A 13,005-nucleotide genomic window follows, 5' to 3' on the forward strand; every position below is an offset into this window, starting at 1 on the left:
ATTGTTCTTGTTATGATGTGAAATGGTATACAATATCAGTATATATCTATGCTTCATAATACATTTATCATATGGTGATCATTACAAATGTCGTACTTTTTTTCCCCCTCCCTGTTAAAGCTGCAGACTGTACATGTGAGCGTCATTGGAGAGCAGAAGATCAAACGGCAAGATGTTGCTATGCAACCAGAATGATGAATGCTTCTAGACTCTTAAACAGTCGGATAGTAAAACATTACAGTTGGTGTTGCCCTATTTGCTCTTAAAAAGGAAGATTTAAAAAATGTAATTGCCAAGATTGTACATGCCACATTACAAAAATGTGACATTGGTGTTGCAATGATGGTGTTTATTTAATACACTACATGTAGCATTGATATGAACTGACAGGGTATGTGTAATTACACCTTTAGCTCATGCATCTGCATAAGTTTTCAGAACAAGTCAAGCCTGAAAAAGCACACATTAGAGCTGCACAGAATAGCCAGGATTCCACAGCACCCTTTTAACCTCAGCTTGAATAAATTGCAGGAAGACATCCTGCCTTCCTGTACCTAAAAAAAACCCCATCTGTATAAAGTGATTACAGATAAGTTTCCCTACCATCTCACATCATGAAGGTACAGGAGAGAACATTATTGGCTCACCTAAGTAAGCAAGTCAACACCTTTAGTTTGCGACCCACTATAGTTTGCTTATCGTCCGGGGTTGGTGTTGAACATGCCATTATCTACTTGCTTTAGCTCACTCTCATCTGGACAGAGGAGGCAGCACAGTGAGGATCATGGACTTCGATTGCTCCAGTGCTTTTAATACAATTCAGCCTGCACTGTTATGTATAAGAAGCTCCATACAATACAGGGGGATGCCTCCATAACCACCTGGATTAGACTACCTGCCAAACATACCACAGTTTGTGAGATTGGGGGGTTGTCTGAGAAGGTGGTCAGCAGCACAGGAGCACCACAGGGGACCCCTGACTATACTCTCACCGCTTCTCCTAACTCTGACTGAGATGTACAGAGTCATCAAGATGTATCAAGAGCGAAAAGACCGTGGAAATGTGCGGTGCCTCACGCCAACTTCAGGGCTGGCGTACGCACTTTTCTACAGATTCTTTGGCGACACCTAAGAAGATGTTGGGAAACTGTTATAATAAATAAACGTGAAAACAATTAGTCCTCAGACTGAGTGATGTGCACATCTGAGAACATGTACAATTAACACTGATGAACAATGAATACACCCATGTGTCTGCAATTACACGAGTAGATATAAAAGCAGCGCAAAGTGGTGCAATGTACACCATAAAAAACAATGGCTGCTTTAGCACTACTCGAAGACATTGCAAATGGTGCAATAAGGAGAGAGCGTGTGTTTAAAGACAGAGAGGACCTGCTGGCAAATGAGGACAACTGGCTCATCAGCCGTTTCAGGTTCCCGAGGGTAATCATCCTGGAACTGTGCGCAGAGCTGCGGCCGGAGTTGGAGCGCAACACAAAGAGGAGCCATGCGCTGCCTGTGCCCATACAGGTGATGACCACGTTGGGGTTTCTGGCAACTGGGGCATTCCAGAGGGAGCTGGCCGTCCGATCGGTACTGTATTTGTATATGTTAACAGGAAGCAATTTCATTCCATAAATGTACAGATTATATGTGATGCGCAAATGCAATTAACCAACATTGTGGCGAGGTGGCCTGGTTCAACGCACGACTCATACATTCTGAGTAACAGCATTGTTGGGGACAGACTACAAGCTGGCACTGTGCGCGATGGGTGGCTTCTTGGTAAGTAACTTTATTCGTGTAAATTTTGTCCGAATATTATTCCCCGTGACATGCATTGGGCATGTGCGCCCCCAATTTCCATCCCGTCTTCACAGCATCGGTACAAATCGTTGGTTAAGGTTAGTTTGTCTTTTGCTGGTTAAACTACAGCGCAAGATCTTGACCCCTGATTATCTGTATGCAAAGTACTCATGTTAATAACCTCGTGCGTAAAAGCAGCCTCACCTTTTCCCCGGCGCACTTATGCGCAATAATAGTATGTGATCCATATGCAAGTATGTATAGAATAACGAATGGAATCTGTATATCCAGTTAACTTTGTCTGTTTTCAATTGACCCAGGTGACCGTGGGTATCCACTTAAAAGCTGGCTGATGACCCCCACAGTGTGACAAACCGGCACGCCATACCACTGCCAGAGCAGCATATCCCACTTGTGGGCGCATCTTGGACCTAGGGCACTTGGGTATTTGGGCGTGCGCTGGCCCTCTTTGTGTGGTTGTCTGAGGTGCCTGGCCCTCTCGGGTATTGAGCAGGCCTCTGCTGGGGGTTTGGGTGGCGCTCAGGCTCATGGGGCGTGGGTCCTGAACTCCACTCGTGCCTGGGTGGCCGAGGTCGGCGATTCCTCCTGTATGTCCTCCCATTTGACTGAATGATGTATGAGCGAGGCTCCTTGCTCCTCTCCTTCACAATCCCTAGCTGATCATATCCTCTGGGTGTTTGCATGCGGACCACCTGTCCTTCTGTTAAAGGTTGCAGTGGACGACTTGACTTGTCATGCTGGTGTTTCAGAGTGAGCCTTTTGTGGAGGAGCTAGGCTCTGACTTGCTGGCTGCTTTTAGGTGTTGGTTGCAGCAGTTCAGTGCAGACAGGAACGGCTGTGCATGTTTGACGTGACATTAGGTGCTCCGCCAGGGAACCCAGTGTTGAGTCCCGGGGATATTTCTGAGATTCAGAATGCTGAGAAAGACGTCTGACCCATCTCTGTGAGACTTCTCCATCACCTCTTTGGCATTGCGCACTGCTCTCTCTGCGAGCCCATTGGATTGTGGGAATTCAGGACTGCTGGTGGTGTGAATGAAATCCCATTGTTTATACCTCTGGCTCTGCGCTTGGTTGCTTCAACACTTGGGTGGTGAGTTATGGTGATATAACTCGAGCTCCATCATATCTTAAAGATCTCAGTATAAGATATTTTCCTAACAGAGCACTTCGTTCCCAAACTGCAGGTTTACTTGAGGTTCCCAGAGTTTCTAAAAGTAGAATGGGAGGCAGAGCCTTCAGTTGTCAGGCCCCTCTATTGTGGAATAAGCTGCCAGTAAATGTCCGGGAAGCAGACACCCTTTCCACTTTTAAGACCAGGCTTAAAACTTTCCTTTTTGATAAAGCTTATAGTTAGGGATGGCTCAGGTGATCCTGAAACAGCCCATAGTTAAGCTGCTATAGGTAGACTGCTGGGGGAGCTCATCTGTCACACCTTTCCTCACTTTACTTTTTTTTTTCCCCTGTTTAATTTCTCAAATGATATTATGTATATGTGACATTATTGTGGTCATTAACTCCTGTTTCCCTGTTCCAACAGATATCCTTTGAATGGTGTTACAGTGGTTTTTTCCCCCTCTTTTCTGTCCTCTCAAACCCCAGCTGGTCGAGGCGGATGGCCACCCTTCCTGGTTCTGGTTCTGCCAGAGGTTCCTTCCTGTTAAAAGGGAGTCGTTCCTTTTCACAGTTGCTTCAGGCACGCTCAGGACGGGAGATTGGATTGAAGACAAGTTTCGGTGCAATCTGTTGGTTTCCTTAGCTAGGAAATTGTTTTTGAATTGGCTCTATATCAAATCAAATCAAATTTATTTATATAGCACATTTCATGTACAAACAATTCAAAGTGCTTTACATAAAATAAAAGTATTGCAGCAGGGAGTGGAAGAAGCATTAAAATATATAAAAGAATATAAAGAGAAACAAATAAAATCATTTAAATTAATTTAAAAACAAGCAACAGTCAAGATAAGTTAAAAGATAGCGTGCAGATTTCATGCATAGACACATGAGAAAAGAAATGTTTTTAACCTGGATTTAAAAATGTCTATATGAATGAATAGGATTATTTTATAAATAATAATGATTACAATGAATTGAATTCCAATTGGCTTGAATTGGACTTTATTATTTAAGTGTCTTGAGATGACATTTGTTGTATTTGGCGCTATATAAATAAAAATGAATTGAATTGAATTGAATATACTCTTTGCGCAGGGAGCGGGGGATGACTGCTTTGTGGCCTTTCCTAATAACGCCATCATCCACAGTGAGTTCGTCCCTGTAGGGAAAGAAGGGAACGATGGTGGGCTTGAGATGGCTTTCTCTGGCAGGCCATCCACTCTTGGTGACTGCACAGAGGGTTTGTAGTTCTTCATCCTCTGCAGTGTGTTGCCTGAGCTCATCCATGTGGGCTGTGGAGATGTAACTCACTGACATGACTTCATAGGCTTCCTCCATATCAGGGCACCGGGAAGCTTGAGCACATGGAGCTCTGGAGTGTGTCAGCTAAATACATGTGCTTACCCCTTTTGTACACCAGGCTGATGTCCTAGCTCTGCAGGCGAAGTAGAATCCTCTGGAGACGAGCAGGGACAGTGTGAATGGACTTTTTCAATATTGTTACTAATGGCTGGGGGTCAGTTTCCACGATAATGGACTTTCCATACACGTAGTCTTTAAATTTTGTGCAGCCGAACACAACAGCCAGAAGCTCTTTTTCTATATGTGCGTATCGCGTCTCTGTATAGAATAGAATGCCTTTTATTGTCACTATACAAGTATAATGAGATTAAAAGCATCTTTCTTTCTCAGTGCAGACATGAGCATATAAAAAATATCAAATATAACAATCTTAGACATAAAATAATAAAATATAGTACAAAAGGGGTGGTGGGGGGTAGGTGCACAGAGATATTACTATATATATAAATAAATATGCATTCAAGTGTGGGTTATTGCACATGACAGAATTTTGCACATAACAGGATATTGCACAGTAATGGAGTATTGCACAGGGTGAAGGAAAGGCCTGGGGGGGGGGTCACTATGTAGAGCCAGTGCCTGTTTGAGTTCAGAGTGTTTATGGCATTTGGGAAAAAACTGTTCTTGAGTCTGTTGGTCCTTGCTTTGATGCACCTGTAGCGCCTACCCGAGTGCAACAGGTCAAACAGTTCAAAGCCAGGGTGGGAGCTGTCCTTGACAATGTTTTTTCCTCTGCTGAGGCAACGGGAAGTGTAGATGTCCGTCAGGGAGGGGAGAGGGCAGCCAATGATTTTCTCAGCTGCCTTGACTACCCTCTGAAGCCTCTCCCTATCTGCCATGGTGCAGCTGCCGTACCATACTGTAATGCAGTATGTTAGCAGGCTCTGGATGGATGAGCGGTAGAAGGTCAGCAACAGGTTAGAATCTAGGTTGTGCTTCTTGAGGACTCTCAGGAAGTGAAGCCGCTGTTGAGCCTTCTTGATGACCGCTTTGGTGTTTTCTGCCCAGGAGAGGTCGGCGGAAATGAGGACGCCGAGGAACCGAAAAGAGTGGACCCTCTCCACTTCCTCGCCGTTGATGTAGAGGGGGGCAGGGTCGGTGCTGTGCTTCCTGAAGTCAACAATGATCTCCATGGTTTTCTTGGTGTTCAGAGCCAGGTTGTTCTCTGAACACCAGTCTGTCAACTTTAGGACCTCCTCTCTATAGGCTGCCTCGTCTCCCTCTGAGATGAGTCCGACCACTGTGGTGTCGTCAGCGAACTTGACGATGAGGTTGTTCTTGTGGGCCGGGCTACAGTCGTGGGTGTAGAGACAGTATAGGAGGGGCCTCAGCACACAGCCCTATGGGGAGCCGGTGCTCAGGGTCCGAGTGGAGGAGAGGTGGGGACCAAGTCTCACTGTCTGGGGCCGGTTGGTCAGGAAGTCCTTTATCCAGGCACATGTGAGAGGCGGGAGGCCGAGGGTGGTTAGTTTAGTGATGAGAGTGTCCGGGATTATTGTATTGAAAGCTGAGCTGTAGTCCACAAAGAGCATCCGAACGTACAGTAGCTCTGCCGCTGCTCCAGGTGTCTCAGCGCAGAGTGGAGAGCTAAAGTGATGGCATTACATTACATTACATTACGGTCATTTTGCAGACGCTTTTATCCAAAGCGACTTACAATAAGTGCATTCAACATCGGTAGGCAAAAGAACTTCAGGTCACAAGAAATCATAAGTGCATTTCCTTCCAAAACCAAACAGCTAAGAGCAAAACTGGCATCTTCTGTGGATCTGTTCGCGCGGTATGCAAACTGGTAAGGGTCGAAGTCTGGGGGGAGATAAACCTTGATATGCTGAAGAACCAGTCTCTCAAAGCACTTCATGATTACCGGGGTGAGGGCCACAGGATGATAGTCATTTAAGCTGGTGATGATAGACTTTTTCGGCACTGGGATGATTGTGGCTGATTTTAGGCAGGGCGGGATGACTGCCTGGTCCAGGGAGAGGTTAAAGATCCTGGTGAAGGTGAAGGCGAGCTGGTGGGCGCTCGCTCTGAGCACCTTTCCAGGTACACCATCTGGGCCGGCAGCTTTCCTGGGGTTCACAGCCAGGAGCACCCGTCTGACATCGTGCTCCTGTACAGTGAGTGGAGTGGAGCAGGGCCCTTGTGGGGGTGGGGGCAGGGCTGGAGCAGATGAGTGCTGATGTGATGTTTCAAAGCGAGCAAAGAAGCAGTTTAGCTCCTCTGCCAGCGGCGCACTCAGGTCTCCTGTTGACACCTCACAGCCTTTGTAGTTTGTGATGCCATGTATGCCCTTCCACACCTCCCGTGTATTGTTGCTGGACAGGTGGGACTCTATTCTCCTCTTATAGTCCGCCTTGGCTGTTTTAATTCCTCTGTTCAGGTTAGTTCGAGCGGCCCTGTACAGAGCCCTGTCACCTGACCTGAAAGCAGCGTCGCGGGCCCTGTATCTGTGAGGGTGCGTGAGGCTTGCCATTCTGCATGCACGCTGCTTCAAACCCAAAGCATGAAGCGTCACAAGTGAGAGCGACTGGTTTCTTGACGTCATAGTATGCCAATACTGGTGGGTTTGCGAGGCAAGACTTCAGGCGACAAAAAGCCTCATGGTGCTGCTGGAGCCAACATCACTCAGTGTCCTTGTATATCAGTGTTCTCAGTGGAGCTGTGATGTCACTGAAATTGGGAATGTATTTTGCCAGGTAATTTACCATGCCCAGAAAACGCTGCAATGATGTGACGTCGGGGGGGACCGGTATACTGTTGTGGCAGGATCAGCTTTGAGGCCCTGGCTTGTGAAAATGTGGCCTATATACCCCACTTGATCCAAACGAAACCTGCATTTTTCTGGATTGAGCTTGAGGTTGACCTCCCTCACCCTGTCAAGCACTTTCTTTAGGTTGGCGTCATGTTCGGCCATGTCGCGGCCTCCGATGATGATGTCATCGACGATAACGAAGCATGGGTAGCCGGTGAAACACCTCACTAGCAGAGTTGATGCCGAACGGCATACGCAGGAATCTGTACTGCCCAAACGGGGTACTGAACGTTGTCATCATCAAAGATTTCCTGTCGAGACAAATCTGCCAGAAGGAGTTCTTAGCATCCAGGACAGAGAAGACGGCTGCCCCGGACATCTGAACTGCCACCTCCTCAACACAGCGCATACGGTGGTGAGGTTCACACATGCCCGATATCCAAGTAGTGGCTGCACATCTGAGTCCACTATGAAGAAGGGTATCGTGTAATGCTGCTCCTTTAGACTGCATGATAGTGTAACTTGTCCCATTGTTTCAATCCTGGTGCCTCCATAAGCAACAAGGTTTGCAGCAGTCTTCTGCAGGGTGACTCCCTCTCCTTTAGACACTTGTTTAAAAGTCTTTTGTGAAACCACATAACACTTTGCTCCAGTATCCACCTTTAACTCAATAGTTTTCCCATTCAGTTGCATAGTGACGAATCCTCCGTCCCTCTCACAGTCCTGAGAGTTAACACTGTTAACATCGATACCATCCACATAAAACGTGTCGTCTCCCTGTGCCGATGGTTGTTCCACTGTCACTTCATGCACTGGCTGCCTGAAGCCCATCCTTTGTGATCTATGTTGGTCCCAAGGTTCGGATTTGCAGCACCCTTTATAGTGGTTCATCTTTTTGCATTTATGACACTGCTGTCCATAAGCAGGACATTTCTCTCTTTTAGCAGCATGGCTGCCCCCACAATTGCTGCATTTGGCTACGGTTTGAGTGGGTGCCTGGGGCCTGAATTGCTGCCTTTTATTGTAGGACGGCTTCAGTGCATCCACATTGGTGGCCTGAGTTGCTAATGTCTTACTGTTTTCCTCGGTCATTTCATGTATGCGACAGACTGAGATGGCTTTGGCAAGAGTCAGTTCACTGTCTCTCAATAGAGATTTTATCAAAGAGTCACTGGCGATGCCACACACAATACGGTCACAGATGAGTTTGTCTGTTAATTCACCGAAGCGGCAACTTTTAGCTTTTATCCTCAAATCGCTGATGGAGGATTCTATGCTCTCACCTTGTTTTTGATTCCGTGAATGGAATCTGTGTCTGTCCATTGTCCTGTTACTTTGAGGATTGCACATTTCCCTGAACTTCCTCTTCAGGCAGTCCGGATCCTCTCTGTATTCTCTCGGGGTGATCAGTGCTCCGCCATCCCCTGACGCGCGCACCTCAGCTGCGTATACGAAAGAGCGTTCTCGGTCAATGGCCTCAGGGCCGGTGAGGTTGAGAAGAATGTAAGCCCTCATCTTTGCTGCTTTGTCAGGGTGTGCTGCAGCAATAAGAATATCATACTCCCGTTCAAAAATATGCCAGCTCTCGGCAACGGGGTCTGGCCTGTGAAAACCCTCCGCCATGACGTTCAGCAAAAATTTCCTAGGCTAGCTTGTTAGCGTAACCCGAAGCAACAGGTCCGTGGAAGAGAAAAATCCAACAAGTTACTAACAAATGTCTTGTAGATGCTTCTGTGAGAGTGTGTGTGAGTCAAGGATCACACAGGTCTCGAACAAGTGTTTACTTTATTAAACTCGGAGGGCATGAAATGGGAGCATAGCTTTCATCATCGTGGGCAGAACCAAGTGAAGCTGAACACCAATACATCAAGGCGGTGCGACCCCTGTTGGGCACAATGGGATCATTCATCAATGATCTACAAATACTGCAATAATACAATTTCCCTTTCATCTTTTTTCATTCAGCTCCTGCAGCTTCTCTGTCTGCCACTCTTGCTGAGCGAAAGTTACAGCTGCTGAAACACCCACGAGACATGCTTGCGATGGTGAGCAGTATTGTCAACCATCAGCTGGGAGTGTCACCAGTGGCTGCAGACACTGCAACATTCTCCATGAACCACATCAGGTGGTACTTGTAGCAAGATGTTTAGGTATGATAAGGTTTCTTCTCATGGACCCACATTTCCACACTTACACCTACCCATAGTTCAATGATTAAATTATTTTTGTACAAGAGAAAACACTCACAGAAGCCCTGCAGCTTATAATGGACCTAGTGGTTGTCAGCTCCCAGCAAAGTTTGTTCAAATACAAGCATACAGTGCAAATAAAGAGAGAGAGATTGATTGCAAATGTATCAAAACCATGTCAGATGGTCTCTCCCTTGGCATTTCTCCCTCGAGCTGACCAAAAACCACACACAACCACAATGTGTAAATATAGCAGTTTGAAAAAAAATCCTTCATCCGTAAGTAGGTGGTCACTCTTCTAGCTCGGGTCCTCTAACAGAGGCTTAGGAACCTGAGGGTTCTATGCAGTATCATAGCTGTCCACTATTCTGGACAGAGATCTGTGACGTTATCCCTTGAGTCTGGTGGAGGGGGGTCTGGATCTTCCCATTTTAGGAAAAACAGAAAAGTGCCTCCACCTCACCCCAATATATAATTGCAAACCTCAATATGTTTATATGTTTTACATAATTCACTCAAATGTATTTGATGTTCTCATGCATATAAACCAAAAAATGGGGTTGGAAAGTTTCCTCTCAATTATTTTATCCTGTGGTGGAAGTTTTTCTTACTGTTAAAATTGCCTTTGTTCTTAGACATTATGAATGCATATTAAATAGTCCATGTTCCTAGTTTGTACTTTTCCACTCTACACACAATATATGACCTTAAATGGTCCAAGACTCTTATTGTTTAGTCTCGCTATGCTATCTTTGTCTGGGAAAGCAGATGCACGCTTAAAGCAACATTCACACACACATTGTTTGGCTTATCCAAAGAACATGACGAAGACGTTGTTTAACCTGCTCATGTCCAATTATACTCTGTCGAGTGTAAGTCCAACCTCCATGAAATAAAGGGTCATATAAATATGAAATGTTTGCGGAAATCGGGGCTCGGTTTGACGGATTTCCTGCGAGAGCTCTGTCCCTTCCGAGTCCAGCGCTGCTATACTTCACATGTGACCACCAATAAATACTTTGTTTAACTTAAGATTTCTCCAGCTTGTTCTTGAGCTTCCAATGAAAGAATCGAGCTAACATTACCTTCCTATTATATCTGATGAGAAATTAAATAGAGACCTTTCTTTTTCTGCCGGCCTGTTTAATTTCTTCTGCAAAAGAGGTCAATCCTACACCACTCAGTGATCATGATGGAGAAAAGACTCAGGACAAAGGGAATCAAAATCATTTATACCTGAGGAAGGGGCAGGTTGGGGGGTTGGGGTGTGTCTCACTTCTCTGAAACACAATTACTGTGTCTCGGCACATGTGATGTGTCATGTTTTATCACACTATCATTGAGAGTGCACTGTTCTATGCTGCTGTCTGCTGGGGGAGTTGCACTACAGACAGAAACTGTAGGCGCCTGGACAAACTTGTGAAAAAGGCTGGTTCTGTTGTAGGCAGAAGGCTGGACCCTCTTGGCGCTGTGGTGGAGAAACGGATGAGGAGGAAGTTAGATTCTGTGATGGAGAACAATAAACATCCTCTCCACAGCATCCTGACAGGACAGAGGAGCAGCTGCAGTGAGAGGCTCATCTCTCTGCGCTGCAGGACTGAGAGGTTCAGAAGGTCCTTTGTTCCCACAGCCATAAGGCTTTATAACAGTGACTGCTGAGTTCTTCTCAAATTGATTGATTGATTTTTATTTATTTGTTTATTTGTCATTTAGTCATTTATTATTATTTAGTTAGTAGTAGTAGTATTATTGTTGTTTTATTGTTGTTAACACAATCATATTAAATATTTTAAAAAATGTTGAGCTACTTGACGAATTTGAATTTCCCCCATTGGGGGATAAATAAAGTATTTTTCTATTCTATTCTATAGTGCATGAGGAAAATGGTGATGTGGATTGGAAAGCCTGTTGTGGAGGTTTCTAAAGCAGTTCTAAGAGACAGAATTTACCATAACAATCCACAAAGTCTCCAAACCTCACCCATAGACAGCTCAACACGCACACCTATATTAATTAGTTTTGCTCCATCTTTTTAAAGTCAAATGCTTGCTGTGTTCTCTACATATTTCTAAGTCAGTGTGTTAAGAAACCATGATCAGTCCCATATGAATGGCCGGAGATACAGAGGAACAAAGCAATTATCCAACAGCTCTTTGATACCTACTTATACAAGGGTGCTCAGCTGTGGCACTCAGGACACTGTAAGAACTAATTTAATTCAGGTCATGTTATGAGAACTTACAACATTGGTACACCATGTAAATTTAATCATATGTTGTTGTGTTAACAATCAACAGCACTGTAGTTGCTGAGGACCACAACGAGGAACCAAACGTCTTTACTGATAAATAAAATAGCTATACCTACTGAGACAAACATTTAGCTGCATTCCTTCAGAGAAAAAAAATCTTAACACTTAAAGAACAATCTTGTCTAACAAACAGAAAAGCTTGGCATAATCAGAACTGTTTAACCTGATCCAAAATTAATTCACGAGCGGGCATGTATAGAGTGTGAGTCCCTTTAGGCAAATTACTAGTCAATGGGGATTTAAGGTTATGTATTAAGAGCTTAGATGGAATTTTCTATAAATCTACCCATACTGATACTACTGAGTGAATCTAAACTTATTTTCACCATATAAAAAATTATATAATTTTTTAAAACATAAAAAATGTTTACTAGTAGTAAACCTATTCACTTTATTAGCATGTCCTTCTTTGCTTTAGTGCATAATTGGATGCATTTTGCATTTTAGATTTAAAAGAAATCAATCTTTTCAGAGTTTCCTGCATGTTACTGCATTGGAATTCTGAAGTATTTTGGGGGGGGGCAGCAATATTAATAGCCTTGGTATTGCAAACAGTCCTATTGGAAGACTCTAATGTTCCCTTAATTATTCTAACAATTAATCATTGAAAATTTATCCAGAGAAATCTTTGGCTTTAACAACATATAGCAATTACATGTAGCAACTACAATACTTTTGACTGGTATCTTTAAAGGCCTGGTATATGCAATGACCTCTAGTAGCATAAATTGCTAATTGCAACCACCTGAATAAGCCCACCTTCTCCCAAACTACAGTAGCCTTTCAGAACTATTGTAGTAACATGGCTGTGCAACATGGAGAAGGGCGATAAAGGTGACCCATAGCAGTTTTGAATGAGAACTGCTCGCTCTAACTAAAAACAACTATTTTTATTTTCTTGTTTGCAGTTTAAAATATTATGAAAATACTGTGATTATAGATTATTAATATGAATACTGTATATAGATGAATAGTCAATAGATTTTATATGTAAAACAAAAAACAACTATGATTATATTAACATCAACATAAACAGTTTACAATATCCCGTGCCCTTAAGAATATTTAGTAAGGTAACAGTACCACCTTGTGGCAAAACTCTAGACTAACATTCCCTAACAAGCTGAATGTATGCACTGCTGCATTGCCAACTGAGTGAACTGTTCCTAAATAGAAAGTGGAGATAGAGCTTTCCTTTTTTGTAATCCTACCAACGATCCACCAACAATGTAAGCACTACTCACTCATGTGGATGCAGTACATAAATCAAAGACATTTTTCATGTGAGCACAGACACACATCTCTATCTCATAAGTTTGTGTTGAAGAAGGACTGGGATGTGGTTTGTGAGTAAACTGTGAATGAGCTTGTTGACCATCAATCTCTGATCAATAGTCAAATCATGGTGGTTGAGTGGTTTTCATTCCCTTTGAGCCTATA

This window comes from Odontesthes bonariensis, chromosome 11 (genome assembly GCF_027942865.1).
Source record: "Odontesthes bonariensis isolate fOdoBon6 chromosome 11, fOdoBon6.hap1, whole genome shotgun sequence".
In the NCBI taxonomy this organism is placed as follows: Eukaryota; Metazoa; Chordata; class Actinopteri; order Atheriniformes; family Atherinopsidae; genus Odontesthes; species Odontesthes bonariensis.